The following is a 21,894-nucleotide window of genomic DNA, read 5'->3' as shown; positions in this document are numbered from 1 at the left end:
GAAGATCCCCTGGAGGAGAGCATGGCAACCCACTCCAATATTCTTGCCTGGAGAATCCCATGGACAGAGGAGCCTGCTGGGCTATAGTCCATGGGGTTGCAGAAAGTCGGAGATGACTGAAGTGGCTAAGCAGCAGCAAGAGAGGAGTTAAGTAATCTGGAGCATTAGACAATTCAGCAATGTAGCAGAGATTACTAATGGCCTGCAGATATCCATTCTCCCCTTCTTGCTCAGCAACATATCTCTAGTTTCATTGAGGGGATAAAGGATACAACTAAAATGCCACATTTGCCAGCAGCCTTTGCAGTCAGATGTGCCATATGACTAGGTTTTAGCCAGAAAGAGGTAAGTAGAGAACTCCTTAAAGGAAAGTGGTTCATATTGGAAAGTACCTTTTGTGCCTTTCCCTGCTTTCTCCTTCTGTTGACTGGACTATACACGTGATGGCTGGAGCTCCAGTAGTTATCTTAGACTCTGAGGTAACATTAAAGTCGGAAAACATGTTTTGGGATTTGGAAGAGAAAAATATAGGGAGTCTGAGTCCCTGTTAACCATGGAATCACTGACTAGCTGTGGATGATGTATGTCATATTTATCTTGTGTAAACTACTTTTATTTCCCTGATATATGCAGCCAATGGAGAAGGACATGGCAAACCACTCCAGTAATCTTGCCTGGGAAATCCCATGGAGAGGAGCCTGGTGAGCTACAGTCCATGCGGTCGTAAAAGAGTCAGACACGATTGGGCGACTAAACAACAGCAGTGCAGCCAGACCAGATCCTAACTGATACAGGCGTAACTTCCTATATCTCATGGTCAAGGTGTTGTAGTAAGTGACTGAATGTCAATGGTTAATCGGAGCTAAGGGAAGCAGCAAAAACAGTATGTGATGATGGTATAGGGGAGCAGAATTTGCTACCCCAAAATATGTCTCTTTGACATATTAAGTATTTTAAGCTGGTTATTTTCTAAGGAACAGCAGACAAAGGAAAAACTCTGAAAACCAAATAGAAGGAGATGCCTTTTTGTCAGAAATGTTTTCATTTATAAGGGAAGTCTCTCTTTGTAAGGGGATCTCCCTCACTGTATAGAAGAGGAGGACGACCAATATCACTAGAAATTCTGATTGGTGGAGAAGGCAAAGACTTAAATCTGCATAATGACCTTTGTTCCCCTTACTGCTGTGCTTTTTCTCCCCTTGCTGACTGTCGCCACCCTTAACATCTTTTGTCTTTAACTGACGATGGTATTTAAGCTAAGGGCTTTGGCATGTTGGTGAGTTCCTCATTTTTCCTGAGTCTCTCCCCTGTTGACAGGTTATTAAGCGCTTCGATTTCTCTTCTTGTTGTCTTGTGTCAATTTAATTCTTAGACCAGCCAGAAGAACCTAGAAGGGCAGAGGGATATTTCTTTCTCCCTGATAGTGACAAAGAAGTGTGTGGTTCTTTCAAGATATGTTTAAGGGCAGCTCTGTTGTAAAAAGGAATGGAAACATTCTTTTTCCTTTCCCTTATTTCTGACTTGCCAGTCTCTTTCTTCAAGATCTTAGGTTTCAAATAGTGCTATTAGTTTATAATAAGATTCATTATGGGCTTAATAGGATTTGTGAGTTAGCTTAGGATCCCCAGCACACTTTACAAAATAGTTTCTGTGGGAAAATATATGCTTATTTAAAACACCTGTGCTTTTAACTTTAAAAAGTGTGTATGTGGATAGCCCAGAGCAAATATGACAGTTTATATAGTATATAGAATTATAAATAAATGCATATCTCATTGCTGATGAAAATGTGTGTTAGTCGCTCAGTCGTGTCTGACTCTTTGTTACCCCATGGACTGTAGCCTGTCAGGCTCCTCTGTCTGTGGAATTCTCCAGGCAAGAATATTAGAATGGGCCATTCCCTTCTCCAGGGGATCTTCCGACCCAGAGATTGAATGTGGGTCTCCTGAATTGAAGGCAGATTCTTTACCACCTGAGCCACCAGGGATGCCTGCTAATGACTATACCTGTGTCCATAGTTTAGGCAACTGTGTTCACATATGCTGTTTATATGTAGGAATTCAGCTTCTGAGACTTTAGTATACCATAGGGTTAAGGTTCATATTTACAGATTTGTTCCTCATAGAGACTATTTTACAACAAAAAAATAGTGACCAATCATGTCTATCATTATTCTTCCATAGCAGTTTATAACCGTGATATGACAGTGAAAGTTACTATGTTCTGTAGTTAATTCTCTAGGCGTCTGTTTCCCCTACTAGGTTCTGAGCTATTAAACGACTATAGTAATATACTTATAGAGGAAAGATGTTATGTGGTGCATGAAGCAGGAAGCCCTTCATTAGCTAAAGAGAATCACTATATTTATGTTTATATATATATATTTACATACATATATATATATATATATATATATATATATATATATATATATATATTTCCCTGATGGTTCAGTGGTAGACTCCATCTGCTGATGAGGGAGATGCAGGTTCAGTCCCTGGTTTGGGAAGATCTCCTAGAGAAGGAAACAGCAATGCACTCCAATATTCTTGCCTCAGAAACCCTGTGGACCCAGGACCTAGCGGGCTGTAGTCCATGGACTTGCAAAGAGCTGGATGCGACTTAGCGAGGAAACAACAAGGAGGGCTTTCCCTCGACTTGCTTCTTTTTGTTAGCCCATACTGTTTTGCTGAATCTTAACTGTTTTTGTATAAATGTAATTAGCACACTAGTTACTAAGTGCTTTCTATATGATAAAACTCACCACTATTTTTGTGTCAAATATATTCTTGAACTTTTCATGTGCAACCTATTAACATCATGTGTGAACCTAAAGAAAACTCCACTAGATATGTGTTGGAAGAAATGTGTATAAGGGATGCCTCTTATATGGTGACTATTTTTGCAAACTTGGCAGAATTTATACACTCAAATGAGTGTTTTTTTTTTTCATTTGACATGAACCACTCCAAAGACTTTATGTTGAGTTTAATGATGCTGCCATTGCACAAAATACTTTTGAAGGTATTCTTTTGGAATAGCAAATTGGATTCTGATTAGAGTGTTATAATCACTGAATCTTATAATTGGATAAGATCTTAGAGTTTCCAAAAATGAATGTGCATCACAGTCACTGGGAGAGTCTAGAAAAATACAACTCAAGAGTCTAAACTCAAGAGATTTTGAATCAGTACATAAGGGGTGGGACAAAGGATTTTTTGTTTAATGAGAGGGCTCAATAATGGATGTGAGAGTTGGATCATAAAGAAGGCTGAGCACTGAAGAACTGATGCTTTCGGATTGTGGTGTTGGAGAAGACTCTTGAGAGTCCCTTGGACTGCAAGGAGATCCAACCAGTCAGTCCTAAAGGAGATCAACCCTGAATATTCACTGGAAGGACTGATGCTGAACCTGAAGCTCCAGTACTTTGGCCACCTGATGTGAAAAGCTGACTCATTGGGAAAGATCCTCATGCTAGGAAAGATTGAGGGCAGAAGAAGGGGACAACAGAGAATGAGATGGTTGGATCACAACACCAACTCAATGGACATGAAACTGAGCAAACTCTGGGAGAGAGTGAAGGACAGGAAGCCTGGCGTGCTGCAGCCCATGGCGTCACAAAGAATGAGGCACAACTGAGTGACTGAACAACGACAACAAAGTTCAATGACTGTACAACCGGCCCTGGGTTGGCAGCCCAGCCGTAGAGGTCATCAAGCTGACTTCTCACCCAGTATGTGAATGTCTTATATGACAAATCCCTAACCCTACCTAAGGCTTCCCATGAACTGTAGTGTCTCAAGGACAGGACTAGTAGGAGCGGGAAGATAGATTGGAAATTCAGGAGGTCTGGATGGCAGGTGGAGACTAGAGGTGAAGTAAATGGTTAGAAAGCTATCACAATAGGACTGTCAAGGGGTGATAGGGCAAGAAATAAAAGCCACTGTCCTGAGAACATTCAGCTGGTAAAGATATTTCAGGGCTAGTACTGAAAGAAATGATGAGGTAGATAGAGAGCAGAGTCAGGATAGAGGCTTCCAACCAAGCCAATGGCAGTGCTATTAACTGAGAAGAGGGCTGTTGGAAGAAAAGGACCACAGTTTATAGGAATGACATCTAGTCCCGGTTTGGACATGTTGTATTTGAAATGTTTACGACCAGTGGAGCAGACAGAAACAGAAGCTTAGGAGAGGTCTCAGGGTGGAAGGTAGAGCTTTAGGCATCACCTGTGAGTAGAAATTAGAGACATGGAAGTGAATGTAATCAACAAGGAAATTCATGGATATAGATTTAGAATTCTGAGGAGCCTACATGTCTGCTGTGACACTGACCTCAAGGAATGGCAGCGGAAGATGACATGCCAGGGAAGACATAAGCTAGATCAGCGAGAAGGAAGGAAGGATGTCAGAGGCCTAAGGAAACTGGTTCCCTGGATGACCCACCACACCCCTCCTCTAAATACAGTTTAGTTTTTTTTTTTTCTTTTTCCTTCTGAAATCCTCACCCAAAGAGCTTGCGCAGCTGTTTGAGCTTCGCTTTCCCAGGTCTCTTTCCCAGTGGCACGTTGCTCTCATGTGTACCTGTTTGTCTGTTGAAGCTTGGGCTCAATTGCTTCAGTTATGCCCAACTCTGCATCCCATGGACTGCAGCCCGCCAGGCTCCTCTGTCCATGGAACTCTCCAGGCAAGAAAACTGGAGTGGGTTGCCATTTCCTCCTCCAGGGGATCCTCCCGACCCAGGGGTTGAAACTTCGTCTCTCAGGTCTCCTGCATTGGCAGGTGTGTTCCTTATCTCTAGTGCCACTTGGGAAGCCCCCTGCTTTCCTACTATTACAGCTAATTCCTTTGAGCAAGGGGTGGTATCCTTCCATTGCTGTATTCCTGTCATGGGACATGTTCTATCCAATCTCAGAATCTTGAGATACTGTTCACATTATTATATGTTTAGATTTTCACTGATTCCTGTCCCCACTTTGCATTGGTTTACAAACATCCGAACTCCCTGTTATTCTTCCTAAATCTCTTCCTTATATGCTCCTGTGAATTACTGGGCTTTTCCTCCATTAATGGTTTTCTTTCTTTTTTATTTCAATCCTGTTTCATTCTTAGTATAATGGTAAATTACTGGCAGTACTCAGTGTACTGGTAAGTCACAACTAGAAGGGTATGTAGAAGTTAACTAAGAGTGTATGGAATGTGTACTTTATATTTTATTATAAATTAAATCACTTTAGCATATGCTTTCATGTTTTAGATTAAAGAATCTTGATCATATCAGTGAAGTTCCCTCCTAACAAGCATATTAGAGTTTCTCAGAAGATGCACAAGTATTTCCTTTCTGAAAAGCACAGGAGGCATAAATTACAAAATCAAGGCCTGTTTTCTGATGACATTTATTTAGAAAGGTCTCCATTTCTCACTTTCCCCCCTGCCCCCACTTTCATGCCTGATCTGTATTCTGTGATTCTCTGGTATAATCCATCCTTTCATAGAGTACAGTGACATATACTGGAGATAACAAGAGTTTTTTCTTGACCAATGTAGTTTATTACAAGATACTGAATATAGTTCCTTGTGCTGTACACAGCACCTAGTGTATCTGTTTCATGTATAGTAGTTTGTATCTGCTAACCCCTAAATCCTAGTTTATCCCTCCCCACCCCCTTTCCCCTTTGGTAACTATAAGTTTGTTTTCTATGTCAATGGGTCTGTTTGTGTTTTGAAAATAAGTGCATTTGTATCATTATTTTTAAGATTCCAAATATAAGTGATATCATATGATGTTTGCTTTTCTCTGACAAACTTCACTTAGCATGATAATCTCTGGGTCCATCCCTGTTGCAGCAAGTGGCAGTATTTTATCTTTTATGGCTGAATAATATTCCACGATACATACGTGCATATATATGCGCATATATATGTGTGCGTCTGTGTCACGTGGCATTATTTTATTTTCATGGCTGAATAACACTCCACGGTACATATGCACGTATATATGCCCATATATATGTGTGTGTCTGTGTCACGTCTTCCTTTATCCACGCACCTGTCGGTGGACGTTTAGGTCACTCCCATGTCTTGGCTGTTGTGAATAGTGCTGCTGAGAACATGGCTTCATGCATCTTTTTGAATTAGTGTTTTCCCCAGATAGATACCAAGGAGTGGGATTATAGGGATCATTTGGTAACTCTGTTTTTGGTTTTATAAGGAACCTCCACACTGTTCTCCATAGTGGCTGTACCAGTTCACATTCCCACCAACAATGTAGGAGAGTTCCCTTTTCTCTATACCTTCTCCAGCAGAAAATACAAGGGTTTTTTTTTTTTTTTTTAAGGGATAGTGAGCTGCCAACACTGTGTTATGCACATTATCCTGTGATTCCCCTTGTGTGATGCCCATACATCTGATGAGAGATGGATGGCTCACTGATTTCCTGGACACCTAAAAACAATATGACTGCTTAGCAATAATTGCTACTCATGCTTACTGTTTGGGTATCAGTCTTACAGGGTTAACATTCCTGACTGTTGGGTTTTCAAACCCTCTTTTAAGTCTGTTCAAGCAGAATGAATGAGGAGTCAAAGATCCTAGAACATGTGCCTGATGGTCTGTACGTTGACTTGGCAGGGACTCCTTACTGAGCTCCACACTTCCTGTATGATTTTGGAGGAAAGGAAGATGCTGCTGAGAATATCTGAGAGTCAGATTGTGTGTCCTTTGCTGTCAGGGCATTTCAGGTATACAAAGCTCATGTGGGGCTCTTATGGGACTCTCCTTTGGCACATGAACAACAGACGTGCCCACAGTGGGAGGGGCTGCCTGGAACCAACACCGTCACACATGCTGTCAGTTGGTTCCACCAACAGACTATGGGTCTGCCTTTGCTTCCTTCTTTACATGTCTGGATTTGGGTCTCTCGGGTGCTGGCTTGAGATCACAGCATGATGCAGACTCAGAATTCTTTCTGCCTTGTTCATAACCCTGATCATTTAATACCTTCTCATCACTTGGCCTAAGCTGAAGTTTTTCTGCTTAGATATTTGAGAAGAATTGGAAGTGGTGTGTGTGACTGTGTTATATTTATTGTTGTTTAGTTACTAAGTTGTGTCCAGGTCTTTGCAACCCCATGGACTGGAGCCTGCCAGGCTCCTCTGTCCATGGGTGTTCCCAGGCCAGAATACTGGAGAAGGTTACCATTTCCTTCTCCAGGGGATCTTCTTGACCCAAGGATCAAACCCATGTCTCCTGCATTGGCAGACAGAGTCTTTACCACTGAGCCACCTGGGAAGCCCATGTTCTATTTAGATATCTTATTTTTCTTTGTGTTACTGTAAATACAATTTGTTTTGTGTGTATATATGTGCATGTGTGAGGGGGCGTGAGAGAGAGGTCATATTGTTTAGGTCTATCTGCAGGGATGGGGGAGCCTGGTGGGCTGCCATCTATGGGGTCGCACAGAGTCGGACACGACTGAAGTGACTTAGCAGCAGCAGCAGCAGCTCTACTTTACTATAAGCACCCTGATGTTAGAGACGACTTTGCCTCTTGTGCTCACAAATGGAACCCTGTACCGAGCACAGTGCTTCACTCGTATGGTTAGCATAGAATTTACAAATTAATACACAGTACCTACTCCAGTGGTCATGTATGGATGTGAGAGTTGGACGGTGAAGAAAGCTGAGCACAGAAGAACTGATGCTTTTGAACTGTGGTGTTGGAGAAGACTCTTGAGAGTGCCTTGGACTGCAAGGAGATCCAACCAGTCCATTCTGAAGGAGATCAGCCCTGGGGTTTCTTTGGAGGGAATGATGCTGAAGCTGAAACTCCGGTACTTTGGCCACCTCATGCAAAGAGTTGACTCATTGGAAAAGACTCTGATGCTGGGAGGGATTGGGGGCAGGAGGAGAAGGGGACGACAGAGGATGAGATGGCTGGATGGCATCACCGACTCAATGGATGTGAGTCTGAGTGAACTCCGGGAGCTGGTGGTGGACAGGGAGGCCTGGCGTGCTGTGATTCATGGGGTCGCAAAGAGTCGGACACGACTGAGCGACTGAACTGACTGACTGACTGAACTGACTCACTGTCTATATAATCAAAGTATGTAGTTATCATCGTAGTATGTAGATCAAGTCATTCTCTGCAAACCTTTTTGTTGCCTTTAGGAAGTTCCAAGTTACAGAACTGTTATGGATTATTGTAGAAAGAAATTTAAATTTGCTGTTTTACACCTGAATCTTAGAGTCAGGATTCTAAACCAGAGAGGGCAAAACTAAGTAAACACCTAAGAGGCTTCCTTCTGCCTAGTGGTGTGACGTGTCTCACATTAGAAATGTTCCTGATGCTGACTTGGCAGTGATCAATATTTGTGCTTGGCTAATTAGTTCTGAGTAATTCATTGGATCTGGGAATTATGAGTAGAAGAAAGAGGGTGGCAGTCACAGAAGTCATTTTTTAACAAGTATCATTTACTGTAAAGTTCAGATACACTGTTCCCCAAAAGGCTGTTGTTAATTGCAACATTTTTAACTCTAGGCCAGAACAAAAGCCCCCAGGTCCTCTTCAGGAAAAGCATATTCGAGAGTTGGTTGATTTCCCCTTTCCCTTAGCATGAAACAAAGCATACCATGAACACTCCCTCAAATAAAAATTTAGTCTCTATTCAAAATGTTAGGTTTTATGGGCAGTCATTCAATGGGAAGCCACTTTATTCTTGGTTATGCCAGCATTAAAAAAAGGAGAAACTAACATTTATTGAATGCCTACTAAATGTCAGGTGTTATCCTAGATATTTTAGGTAATTTTCATAATAAACAAGTCAGGCAAGCATCATTAACTCTATTTTACAGGGAGACAAAATGAGGTTTAATCTGGCTTGGTGCTGACATTAAAACCCTGTGAAAGTTTTTATTGCTTGATTAACTGATTGACTTAGCTATTCCCTTCTCCAGGGGAATCTTCCAACCCAGGGATCAAACCCAAGTCTCCTGCACTGCAGGCAGATTCTGTACCATCTGAGCCACCGGAGAAGCTTATGTTACATCAGGGGAGCCAGACTGTCAAAGTGTTCCTTTCAAAGGGCCCCTGAGGTTAATTAGTAGGAAGGAGAATCGTGAATTATCAGCAGTGTCTGCCATGGGCAAGGAGGGGTTAATGGTGACATAGATATTTGATGTTTGTTAGTAGTAGTGTTAGTCACTCAGTCATGTTTAGCTCTTTGCAACCCCATGGTCTGCAGCCCCTCAGGCTCCTCTGTCCATGGGATTCTTCAGGCAAGAATACTGGAATGGGTTGCCATTCCCTTCTCCAAGGGATCTTCCAGACCCAGGGATGGAGCCCAGGTCTCCTGCATTGCAGGTGATTTCTTTACCATCTGAGACATTGATATTTGTTATCCTGATATAAATGCATGCTCCCATCTGAGAAATCTCATTGGTTCAAAGTCTCCAGCAAGGTTCTCATCCTGGTTTATAATGTTGTCCCGAGCGTTGCTAGCTAGACACAGATTAGTAAATTAGTCCTTTTGTGTCCCTAAAGTTTACTAGCGTGGACATTTTTTTCTGAATGTGCGCCCAGTACCCATAGCACATGGGGACGAGAACTGTTGTTAGGACATGGCTAACACAGGGGACTCCCAGCTACCCATTTGTCATTGGATCCAGCCTATTTCATGCCCTTCAAGGTTTAGGACATATTTTTTGTTTTAAATTCCCTTAAATAAAATTCCCTCAGAGAAATGGCAACTCAGGGCTATAGTTTTTATTATTTTTTGCTGGTTTATTTTATAGGGGAATTTGAAATTGTATGCAAAGATTTATTTCACAGTTAAGACAATAAAGAATGATGTGATAGTTCTGCAGAGTGCTGAGACGGGGGGGATTATCACAGATGCACGTTGGTAGGGAACAGCTTTGCAAATATGACTTCTGGTCATACTGCAGATGAATAAGAGAGGGAAAACACAGCATATGAATTTAAGTAATAATAAAATGTGCTGGCTGGGATACTTTGCTCCAACTTTACCTTTCCTCTCTCCCTCACTAGCTGACTCATTACTCTTTCATTTTCCAGCTCTTCTTTGAGCATGGCTTTTCTGATTCCTGGAGCGACAGGTTCCTCCGTGTGGTCAAACAGCTCCTCCTGCCTGTCATGTCTCTTGCACACTTTCTTCGCACGTGATAGCACAACTATGATGCTCATAGTGAGCTTGGCAGTCTGTTTCATGCAGTAGGCGGAGAGATTGAGCAGCAGGAGACTGCATTTTGCTCTGCTGTGCCAGGCACTGTAGCCAGCACACAATAGGCCGTTAAACAGGTTGAACAAATGAATGATTCTGCCAATGTCAGGGAGACCAGCTGAGGACTCCGGAGACACACACTTCACTTCCGGCTCGCACTGCAAATACTTCCTGTGATTATGCGGGTCTTCCTCCGCTCATCTGCGTCTCCGTTTTTTTTATACAACAAATGGAAATAACACAAACCTCCCTTTCCTAATGAAGATTTTAATATAGAAAACCCTTGTAGAAAAGTCTGCATATGAGAAATTTAAGACTGATTGCCTGAAAAGCCCAGTGAAGCAATTATTTAGGACTGAGAAAATAAAACACTTGAGACTGTTTTTGGATTTTACTGGAATAAAACATTGAAGTCATCAATGTTAAACCAAGGGATAATGAATGGAATTTTACAGACATGATTTGAGCTATAATGAGTGTTTTATGATTAATTTCTGTTTATTTCTGTTAATTTTCTGGCTTGCCAGACTCTCTTTTCAGGCTCCCTTTCCTCTGCTTTCAGTCAGTCTTTTTTTTTTTTTTTAACTTTTTACAAATAATCTGCATAGACAGTAAAAAGCCTTTTCCTCTTGTGACTGTTCTTCTATCCAAATGTTCAAAGGGTTTCAGATTTTGTGACTCAGAATTCTTGCTGCCACTCTCTAGGTTTGACTGTATTTCCACTGTATTTCCACCATTCTCTAGGTACTCCTATATTTCCATAGACCTTGTTACACTGTCTTGATTTTTTAATTTTTTTTCCCTTGAGATATACCAGACTGTTCTAGGGCTTGGGTTTACATTACCTTTCCTAAGATTGGCTGCAAAAATTCAGTGCATACCCTGCCATGGATTTTTACTTCGTGATTCTCCTCCTCAGAATGCCAGTTTCTGAATTTTAAGTATTATATTATAAGGATTCCTCAGGTGTATATTATAAGGATTCCTTAGGTAAGCTACTGGTATATATTTAAGTAACAACAATGCTCATGTTTATTATAAAACAAAAACATGAGAAACAAAGCCCCCATGTGAAAGTGCACTGAAAATTGTTCTCTGAGCAAATCTAGTGTGTTACACTCCCCTCTTGGTTCAGTTCACATTATTGAGTGCCTGTTCTGTCCAAGGTCCTGAATCTCCACTGTGTTTATACAAAGGCAATTGTTTATTCCTTTAAGATAGTCTGCTGGTCCGGGGCTCAGGCTCTGTGCTCTGCTGGGCACCACCCTGAGCACTGTACACTTACTTCTTCTTTACGATCCACAACCTTCTATGAAGTGGGCCCCGTTGTTTCAAGCATTTTCAATCAAGGAAACCGAGGTAGTAGGATTGTAATTGAGTAGCACTTGAAAAGGAACCAGAGGAGGAGAAGAGAAAAGAGGGGAGAGAAAAAGAGGAAATGTAGAGGAAACAGCCAAAATTACAAGTCAGGTATACAGAGGAAGCCCTCTACGGCACAGTGATAGAATGTCATGAGAGAATTATAATATTTCTGGGAATCACTACTGAGAGTTCAGGTGGGAAATCAGTAAAAGCTTTAGGAGGGAAGATAATAATGCCTTCCTGCCTACATCTCAAGGATTAAAGTGAGGACCATATAAAATAACACGTGACTTGAACAGTGGTGTAATAATTATCAAGTGTGAAAAAGGGAGGAAAGAGATGTATATACATAAAACAATACTGAATCAACATCTGCTAAATTGCCTGTGTGTTTCATTGGATTGTGCTATGTTTTTCTGGGGAAAAGCCAGGCCTGTTTTATCTTTCTAGCTGGTTTATAAATACAGAACCCAAGTAAATGGTATTGTATTGTCTTAAGTTGCTTGTAAGTACAAGGCAGCACATACGATCTCTGAATTTTTCACTCAAAGTGATTTTCTAAGAGGTGGCAAGATAGGAGACATATATCTACTTCATATTATTCATGTAACACACCAGTGCTTTATGAAGCATTTTCCAAGTGGGTTAGATAATGTAGTGGTAGGCACTGTGTTACAATGTTTTATGTTCCCTGGGGTGGGGGAGGGAACGTGAGAATTTATTTCGGGTAAGCTATATTTATCAAAAGCTGAAATCAATGAAACCACAGTATTTCCTTTAGTCTGGTTATATCAGAGTGGTTTTTGACCATGATGACATTGTTTTTAGCCAGACCACAAATTTATCATTGTGAAGAGCAATTCTTCATTGCTCAGTTTCTGGCAAGATGCAAAGTGGTTTATGTTCTCTTTGAGGACCTGTTTTGAGAAGGTCCATTGAGAGAGGGCATTTTAGCATTTATTTTTCCTGAAGGAAATGGTGTTTACATTTATAAGGATACCATCTTTTTGACTGATCTGGTGGGATATATAAATTTATAAGTTACTGAGAAATGAGAATAGTAAGGAGCCATTTTACAATTTATCAATATACGAGCCCTGGCACCTCACTGAAAAAATGTTGTTCTTTTCAGTAATGACTGAAACAACTTCATCAAATTCATTTATTTGAAAAAGACCACTGCACAAAATTTTTCACAGCATTTTAGAGATTCCTTTAGAGAAAATCCAGCAACTAATGGCTGTTTGTGTTGTTGCCTGCAGCTTCTGATTATCAAGGATAAAAACATGAATTTTCAAGGAAGACTTTCACACTAAGGCTTTAGCCTTACTCCTGCTACTTATTGTGTGATCACAAGTATGGATATTTTACATTTTCAACTCAGTTTTCTGTAAAATGGAGACAGTGATTCCAACTTTTCTGAATAAGACCTTTCAGTATAAGGAGGATTGGGGGCAGAACAGGAAGTTCCTATTATAGTGGATGACAGGCACTCGATACATGGGGATTTGTTGCCTTTCTTCTATTCTGTGATTTATTTCTTAGCAAATATTTATTGAGTGTCTGCTGTGTTCTAGAAGGACTTCCCTGGTGGCTCAGATGGTAAAGCGTCTGTCTACAATGTGGGAGACCTGGGTTCAATCCCTGGGTTGGGAAGATCCCCTGGAGAAGGAAATGGCAATCCACTCCAGTACTATTGCCTGGAAAATCCCATGGACAGAGGAGCCTGGTGTAGGCTACAGTCCATGGGGTCGCCAAGAGTCGGAAACGACTGAGTGACTTCACTTTCTTCTTTCTTTCTTTCTTTGTGTTCTAGAAGCCTGTTTTTCCCAAGTGGACAAAACATGCAACCCCCACCCCCACTCTTTAGCTTGTATTCTAACTGGGGAGACTGACAATATGTGATCAGCAAAAATAAATGAACACATTAGCAACAGAATAGAATAAAAGGTTATGTGTAAAGTGGGGAAAATAAGAGATGAAAGAGGCTAAAGAGGGACAACTGGTAGTCCTCAGCAAGTTGGTCAAGGTAGACATGTGAGCAAGGACTTGGAACAGCCGTATGGGTGTCTAGGGTGGAGCATTCTAGGTAGAGACCCTGGGATAAGAGCTTCCAGATATTTAACAGAAGAACAAAAGGACCAGTGTATCGGGGGACAGAGAGAGATTAAGTGAAAGGGAAAGTAGTCCAGATTCATAACAAAGGGCCAGGTCTTACAGAACATAAGTGTGACTTTGAATGAAGGAGAACTAGTGTGTCTTCTTGGACCATGGACTAACATGATCTGGCTTACTTTTTAAAAAGGTATCTTTGCCTAGGTTATTGAGAAAGCGGCTTTAGGTCAGGGCAAGGGTAGAATCAGGATGACTAGTTAGGAGGTTATTTCACTAATAAAGGTGATTAATCATGATTACTGGGGCCTGGATCTGTTTCTCTCAGGGGAGGTAGTGAGACGTGGTGGACTTCTATATTTGAAGGAAGAGACAATGGAACTGCCTGACCAGTTGACCAAAGGATAAGAGAAAATTCAAAAGAAGATTCCAAAGTTACTGGCCTGAGCTATTGAAAGAATGAATTTGCCCTTCCATGAAATACAGAATGCTAAGGATAGAGCAGCCTTGGGGAATCAGAAGGTAAAGACCTGGATTTCACTTTTGGAAACGTAAAATGAAATATCTATGGCACATTCAAATAAATATGTCAAGTAGGCAGTTGAATATTCAACTCTGGAGGTTTATGAGAAGTCTGGGCTATATATTTAAATTCAGAAATTTGCAGTGTTTAACCGAGAATGAGACTGAGTCAGATCACCAGTGAAGCAAATGTAGACAGAAGAGGATGAAGACTGAGCCCTGGGACACCCTAAAAGTCTATGCTTAGTTCTATTTCTACCACACAGTTAGATGTACATGTAAAACTACTGAAACCAGCAGCCACCAGATCTCCCCGAGAAGGCTCATTTTTTTTTGTCATCGAGGAAAACAGAAAAAGCGAATAATGATTCCATTATTATCCACTGAAACCAGAAAAACTTTTGTTCAGAGAGAGTGATTAAAAAAATAGATAGCAGGGGGAAAAATCTAGTTTCAAGCATAAGAGGAATCAAAGCATCCGCCTTGGGAACAGATTTCAGTCTAGAATGGAAGACAAAAAAGGCACATGTATGAAAATATGTTAATTTTAGTGTTCACATAATATGTTTTTAACGTGCTTTGGCAAACTGGAAACAACCAACATTAACACAAAATAATAAATGTGGTTTATGTGTCCAGTTGTTAATGTACAGGCAATGATTAATGAAATAGCAGCAAAATATATTAATTAAAGAAAAAAACAGTAGAGACTGGGCACTGTAGCTGAGTTTATCAGCACTCCAGAACCTAAAAGAAATAAATAGGAAACAAGAAGAAATGAAAAACAGAAAGATGGCATACGCTGTTTAGATTTGTTATAGCTCATGACTATGATATCTTTTTGGAGCTTCCAAATTACATTAACCTTTTGTGATCCATTCATTTGGAATCAGAAATCATTTGGAATCTTATTACATTATCTAAGAAGATAATCTAAGTATGGTTAAAAGAGACGTTTATAGTAGTTCAACAAATTCAAATTCATTGATTATCCTGTGCTATTTGCTGGGCTAGACAATCATTGACTTAGAGGATATTACTGTAAAATGTGAAAGACATTTGATAGAGGTTGGAACTTTTCCCAGATTTTCTCATTTATTTTAAAATCAGTCTATCTCTATATTCATTTTTTGTCACTATGTTTTTAAATATAATTCTGTTCAGTTCAGTTGCTCAGTCGTGTCCGACTCTTTGTGACCCCATGAATCACAGCGTGCCAGGCCTCCCTGTCCATCACCAACTCCGGGAGTTCACTCAAACTCACGTCCATCAAGTTGGTGATGCAATTTAGTGATGTACTCTTGCCTGGAAAATCCCATGGACAGGGGAGCCTGGTGGGCTGCAGTCCATGGGGTCTTGAAGAGTCGGACATGACTGAGTGACTTCACTTTCACTTTTCACTTTCATGCATTGGAGAGGGAAATGGCAACCCACTCCAGTATTCTTGCCTGGAGAAACCCAGGGACGGCGGATCCTGGTGAGCTGCCATCTATGGGATCGCTCAGAGTCGGACACGACTGATGTGACTTAGCAGCAGCGGTGGTAAATAATCCATCTGCCAGTGCGGGAGAGGCAAGAGAGGCAGGTTCAGTCCCTGGGTTGGGAAGATCCCCTGGAGAAGGAAAGGGCAACCCACTCCAGTATTCTTGCCTGTAAAATTCCATGGACAGAGAAGCATGGCAGGCTACAGACCACATGGGCATAAAGGGTTGGACCTGACGTAGTGACTAAACAACCACCACCACAAAAGAGTGACAGTCATTCACATAATTGAGTTGTTAATAGGTACCACACTATTTGTGTGCTATTTAATCTCTCCAGTAATTCTATGAACTAATTACTACTGTTTCCTACATTTTTTAGGTAAGAGGAAGCTGAAGCTCAGGGAAAGGAAATTTACATTTTCTTAAAGTCACACAGCGAGTCATTGATGGTGTGTGGATTTCAACAGGGATGTGTCTGACTCTAAGCCTTTTGATTTAAACCACTGTTATTGGAAGATAATAAAGATAAATTGTTCAAGACATGTTTCACACACAGTTAGAAATCTCAGCTATATTTTTTTACGCTATGTGTGTCATAAATTTTGCCTTTCTTAGATAGCACTGGTGAGTCTATGTAACAAATGTAAGGGAAATCTATTAATAGAAAGTGCTTAGGGATCCAGGAACTCTATTGTTAAAGCATGTTTTTTTTTTTTACAACTGGTCACTATTATGATGTCTGATACTTAGAAAAGGATATTTTCCATAAGTAGGCTTTGATAGGAAACTAAATGTGAAATAATGATTCCCTTGCTTCGAAATAGCTTGGTTATATTTGAAAAAAATATTTATGAATACACATTCCTTAGAAATATTCCTTAGAGTTTTGCTTTCTCCTTAAAGATTCTTCTCCCTTTTACCTGGTTAACTTCTCATTTGGACATGAACTTTGATTTGGACATGAAATTTGATTCCATTCCATGGCCTGGTTAATTTTTTTCTCCCCAATGTAATCAGCACTTACTCTCACGCAAGCAGTTTTTTTTCTTCCATCTTCCTTCCTTCCCTTTGTTGTTCTGTTCACTCATTCATTCTTTCCTTTACCCCTTCTCTCTCTCATTATTAGACAAACATTAGATTAGCTTCCATATATGCATGGCATACTTAATGTATTGAAATTGCTCTTTATTTGCGTGTGTGTCTGCCCAGGCCCTGGAATACTCGAGGGTAGGAATTGTGACTCCATGATCACTGTGTGTCCAGTGTCCGGTGCTTTGAGCCACACTGGAGCTATTTGCTAATGAGTGTTTCTGTCCTTTGTGCTATCAATGCAAATTTAATTATTGTATGTATTATACGTTGTACTTTAGTGCAGTTATTTAAGTCAGCCTTCTACTGTGGACATCTGATGCATAGAAATGGAAGGTCAGATACTTTACATATTTATTTTAATCAAAAGAACCTAGCACAATGTTGAAAATAGTGTAGAAAGTTGATTAACAAGAAGAACTTTTGCTGAATGAATGAGTGATAGGAGAGACAGCTTGTATAGCATGTGTTTCTATTTAGATTATTACCTAACTTAGGAGCCAAGAAATTAGAGGTCGCATTATGAAAAACGATTCCATTTAAAATACTAACAGGAACTATTTATTACCACTGTAATTATAAAAATTAAACATATTTCTTATCTAAACTTGTAACAAATTTTCTCTAAAGAACCGGAAACACATAATAAATGGAAAGAGTTTTTTTTTTTTTTTTACCCTTTTCTCATCCAAACTGAATTGTAATAATCAAATAGGCAGCACTTTTTACAAACATTTCAAATGAAAAATATCAGAGCAACCTGGAGATAATTAACATGTAACCAGTTTGAAAGCTGAATTTCTTTCTCTTTCCATAATTTCCTGAAAATATGGGGCTCCCAAATGTAATTGTGAAGAGAGATATGTGGTGTAGCATAAAATGGTGGAATCATAGTGCCTGGGCTTGATTTTCCACTAGCTTTGTGATGTTGAGCAATTTATAGAATCTTCCTGGGTCTTAATTAATTCAGTTGTAAAATAATAATATGTACCTCATAGGATTCAAAAGGATAATGCTTAAGATAGTGCTTAAGCATTAAGCACATATTAAAATAATATATGTACCTCATAGGATTAAAAAGGATAATGCTTAAAAAATATTGGTGATGAAAAACAATTCTTCCCATGTTTTTATTTACTCGTTAAAAGGTTAAAAAAAAAAAGTTCCAAGAAAAGTAGGGCAAACCGAGCAACAGAGATGAAGGCCATGTCTGTAGGAAGAGAGTAACTCAAACGCCAGAGCTCTAAGAGCTGTGGGTAGTTCTGCCTCCTTGGAGCTCATCCCCCTCCACCCCGCCAGGGTTCCCACTGACTCCCCTTTGTTTGACTCTGTTCCCTTTTTTCCCCCTGAAGTGAAGATACAAAGGTTCCAAAGCAGTTAGGTAACTTAGGGAACCACAGGACTTCCTAGAGAATGTTCCTACTGACATTAAAATGTAGATGGGCACTGCCCTCCTTCCATTTTACAACTTTGCACTCTAAGTTATATTTCTTTCTGAGTGAAAAGCAGGAAATCATTCTTTCTGTCATAAAGCTTCCCACCAACTTACTTCTTGAAAGTCATGTTGTTGTTGTTGCTTTATGCTTTTTCCTTTTACTTGGGTTTGTTGGAAGGCTGCCAGAGTTGGCATACCCACCTGAAAGTGTTTCTCTGGCTTTCGCTTTGGCCTGGGCAGCTCATGATCTGCTACTTATAATCCATCCTAAATTCTTTGAAAGAAAACAAAGATGCTTTCTAGTACAATATTTGCATGTATTGGTGGGGAGTTGTGTTCAGTGGAAAAGTTGTCTTGGCAGAAAACTGAAGGGAATTTTCTGAGTGCCTAGCCCAATTGTTGCCTTCCGCTATTTCTTCCTCCTTCCTCTTTCAAACCAGACCTCACTGAAGTTACATTCTTGTCTCAGGGCAACAGTGACCTCCTCCTATTGACTGTAATTTCTGATATCTTCATTGCCCTTTATTCCCACTGCATCGTCACAGTCCAAACCACCAACAAATCCACGCTGTGACTTACAACATTTCATTCCCATGGTTTTCTCTCCTCCTCCTTTCAAAGTCCCCAAATGGAATCTTTACTTTAAAATTTTATCTTTTAATATTCAATTATTTAAATAGCTCAAATAGTATAAAGTATTTTAAACAAATTTTAAACACACAGGGAAGTGTAGAACAAACATAAACATCTGGATTCAACAGATATTGATATTTTGTAATTTGTTTCAAATTACATACACATACAACTTACAGATATAATTTAAAACTGTCTTATAAATCCTACCAGACTCCCTCCCATCTGTTTCCAGATGAAACCACTATTCCAAAATCAGTATCCTTTCTACCCATGTTTTTAAACAATACTAGCACTTTACATTGACTATATGAGTGATATTTATAAAGTAGTCCATCATGATTGCAGGTTTCTCTGGTGGTTCAGTGGTAAAGAATCTGCCTACCAACGCAGGAGACTTGGGTTCGATCCCTGGGTCAGAAGATCCCCTGGAGAAGGAAATAGCAACCCACTCCGGTATTCTTATGTGGGAAATCCCACGGACTGAGGAGTCTGGTGGACTACAATCCGTAGGGTTGCAAAAGAGTCAGACAAGACTTAGCGACTAAACAGCAACAGTAACAACTATCATGATTGCACTTCCCTTTCTGATTCAATTTTTGGATACTCCTGGAAATAATACTTGCTCTGTTTAAAACTATTCTCTCTGCTCAAATGTAGACATAAGGTCAGAGAGTTTTATGTTTTGGTCAGAGAAATGTTGACATTTTCAGCACTTAGAACATTGCCTGGGATAAAGGAACTGCTAGTTATATAACTGCTGAATGAATGACTGCATGACTGAATGAATGTATATGTAATGAGTCTTAATTTCCTGTAGAATAAACTATAAAATAGTTGCCATGCCTTATGAAGCCCTGCTAGAGCTGGCCCTTGCTTGGCTTACCTGTCTCATTCCCCCAGGCTCTCAGTCCCTCCTCCATTTTTGTATTCTAGGCCCCAGACACTCTTCTCTTTCATTTGAATTTGGCCAACTTCCATCTTTAATTCTTACATGGATAAGCAGTTCATTGAGGAGGCAACTCTAAACCTCATCCAAGTAGCTTCCAACGATACAGGCCCTACACCATTCTAGTCTTACCTGTTGGCACGCAGCATCTTATCACTTGTCAGTATTTAGGATGATAATCACTATGAGGGCAGCGATCCTGTTTATCCTCTTCACTGCCAACATGGATACCTGAAGATTGTTACACAAACTACTTGCTGTCCTTAATGAAAGTGACTTGAATTAGGGATATTGTCTATGTTCTGCCCTCATTCTCCACTTAAAATCTTTCTTTTCTTTCTCGTTTTCTTGCCAGGTTTCTGTTCTTTCTCTGTCTAATTCTTGGTTCCTGGTTACTTTCAGTTTATGATGGCTATTAAAAATATTGCTGGCCTGATATTGGGACTTCCTCAGTGGCGCTAGTGGTAAAGAATCCGCCTGGACCGAGAGATGTGGGTTCGATCCCTGGGTCAGGGGGACCCTGTAGAGTAGTGAATGGCAACCCACTCAAGCATTTTTACCTGAAAAATTCCATGGACAGAAAGGCCTGGCTGGGGCTATAGTCCATGGGTTGCAAAGAGTCAGACACGACGGATGGTGCATGCTCACACACACATTTATTTTGATGGAGTTATTATGGCGCCCACTCCAGTGCTCTTGCCTGGAGAACCCCATGGATGGCGGAGCCTGGTAGGCTTCAGTCCATGGGGTCGCGAAGAGTCGGACACGACTGAGCGACTTCACTTTCATGCATTGGAGAAGGAAATGGCAACCCACTCCAGTGTTCTTGCCTGGAGAATCCCAGGGACAGGGGAGCCTGGTGGGCTGCCGTCTGTGGAGTCGCACAGAGTCGGACACGACTGAAGTGACTTAGGAGGAGGAGGAGGATTGATAAAATACATTCTCATAATACAATATTATATGCATCTGTATGTGTGTGTGTGCAGACAAGTAACCCACAATCTTACCTCTAATAACCATTTTTTTCTTAACAATAGGTAATGTTCATTTCAAACATCTTTCTGTGAATATATACAAGGAAATGGCTAAATATAATATAGACATTAATGTCAGTTGACTGCCTCTCCTAGTTGTTTTTGCAGTTATTTAATTTTGAGATCTCTAACTGTGCTAACAATCTTACAGAGTTGTATCGGAATTAAACAAGTTTCCTGGCACACAGGAAACATTATGTGTGTGTTTGTTAGTCGCCGTTATCACAATGAGGGCACTGACCCAGAGTGACCTGAGCTGTCATGTTATAGGCTGAAATGGGGCAACTGTGAGCCAAGTAGGTAGAAGACAGACCCAAGCATCTCTGTAACAAGCTTTGGAATAGCTGAAGCCATCGGAGCAATCTTCTGGCTTAGCTAGCAGAGCCAGGTGCCAAGTGACTTTAAATCAGAGTCAACGAGATAGCTGCAAACAGCTGTAAGCTCTTTGGAAGAGTGCTGTAGATCTTAACTCAAAGTTAAACTTCATGTACTGTCAGTGTGGAGACCTTTCCAGGTTTAGCACTTATTCTCGTTTCTCCCCTCCCACTTTCTCCCCCCCATCCCTGCATATACACACATGCTCACACATATACATGGAGCAAGAGGAAGGTCATTTTATTCTTCTGCTTGAAAAACTTCCCTGACCCCACACAGTCTATAGGATAAGGTCCACACTCCTTAGTTAAAGCTGTCTTCAGAGGATGGCCCTAATACTTCCATCTTCTTTTTTTTTTTTAACATTCCCCATCATTTATTGCAGATTGACACACACTTACTGAAGGCCTCCTCTGTGTCAGGCATGGTGTTAGGTGCTAGGGATGCAAAGATGAGTGAGATACAATTATGTCCTTGAGAACTAAATGATTCAGCAGTGGGGTGGGGTGGGGTGGGGGAGATAAGGATATAGGACCTTAAAATCCAGTTTGAAAATGTAAAGAGGGAAGCAGAATTTGCTTTAGAAATACAGAATAGGGGACTTATCAGTTTCTAAGTATAGCGAAAGCATCAGAGAGAAGGTGACATCTAGGCAGAGGTGAG

At 40.5% G+C, this 21,894-nt stretch overlaps 1 protein-coding gene and 1 long non-coding RNA gene across 2 annotated transcripts in view; one reads left to right on the top strand and one right to left on the bottom strand.

Annotated features, from left to right (window-relative positions):
• The window catches only part of LOC138426357 (uncharacterized), an 87,280-nt gene extending 73,048 nt beyond the window's left edge, over window positions 1-14,232 (top strand). The window contains exon 4 of the long non-coding RNA XR_011251562.1: window positions 14,039-14,232. This is a non-coding gene — a long non-coding RNA (uncharacterized lncRNA). The remainder of the gene's footprint in view (window positions 1-14,038) is intronic.
• GRM5 (glutamate metabotropic receptor 5) overlaps window positions 1-21,894 on the bottom strand; it is a 786,169-nt gene that overhangs the window by 74,575 nt on the left and 689,700 nt on the right. The gene's annotated exons all lie outside the window — the stretch shown is intronic.

This window comes from Ovis canadensis, chromosome 21 (assembly GCF_042477335.2).
Source record: "Ovis canadensis isolate MfBH-ARS-UI-01 breed Bighorn chromosome 21, ARS-UI_OviCan_v2, whole genome shotgun sequence".
Classification (NCBI taxonomy): domain Eukaryota; kingdom Metazoa; phylum Chordata; class Mammalia; order Artiodactyla; family Bovidae; genus Ovis; species Ovis canadensis.
This window is presented reverse-complemented; position numbering and strand designations above follow the sequence as displayed.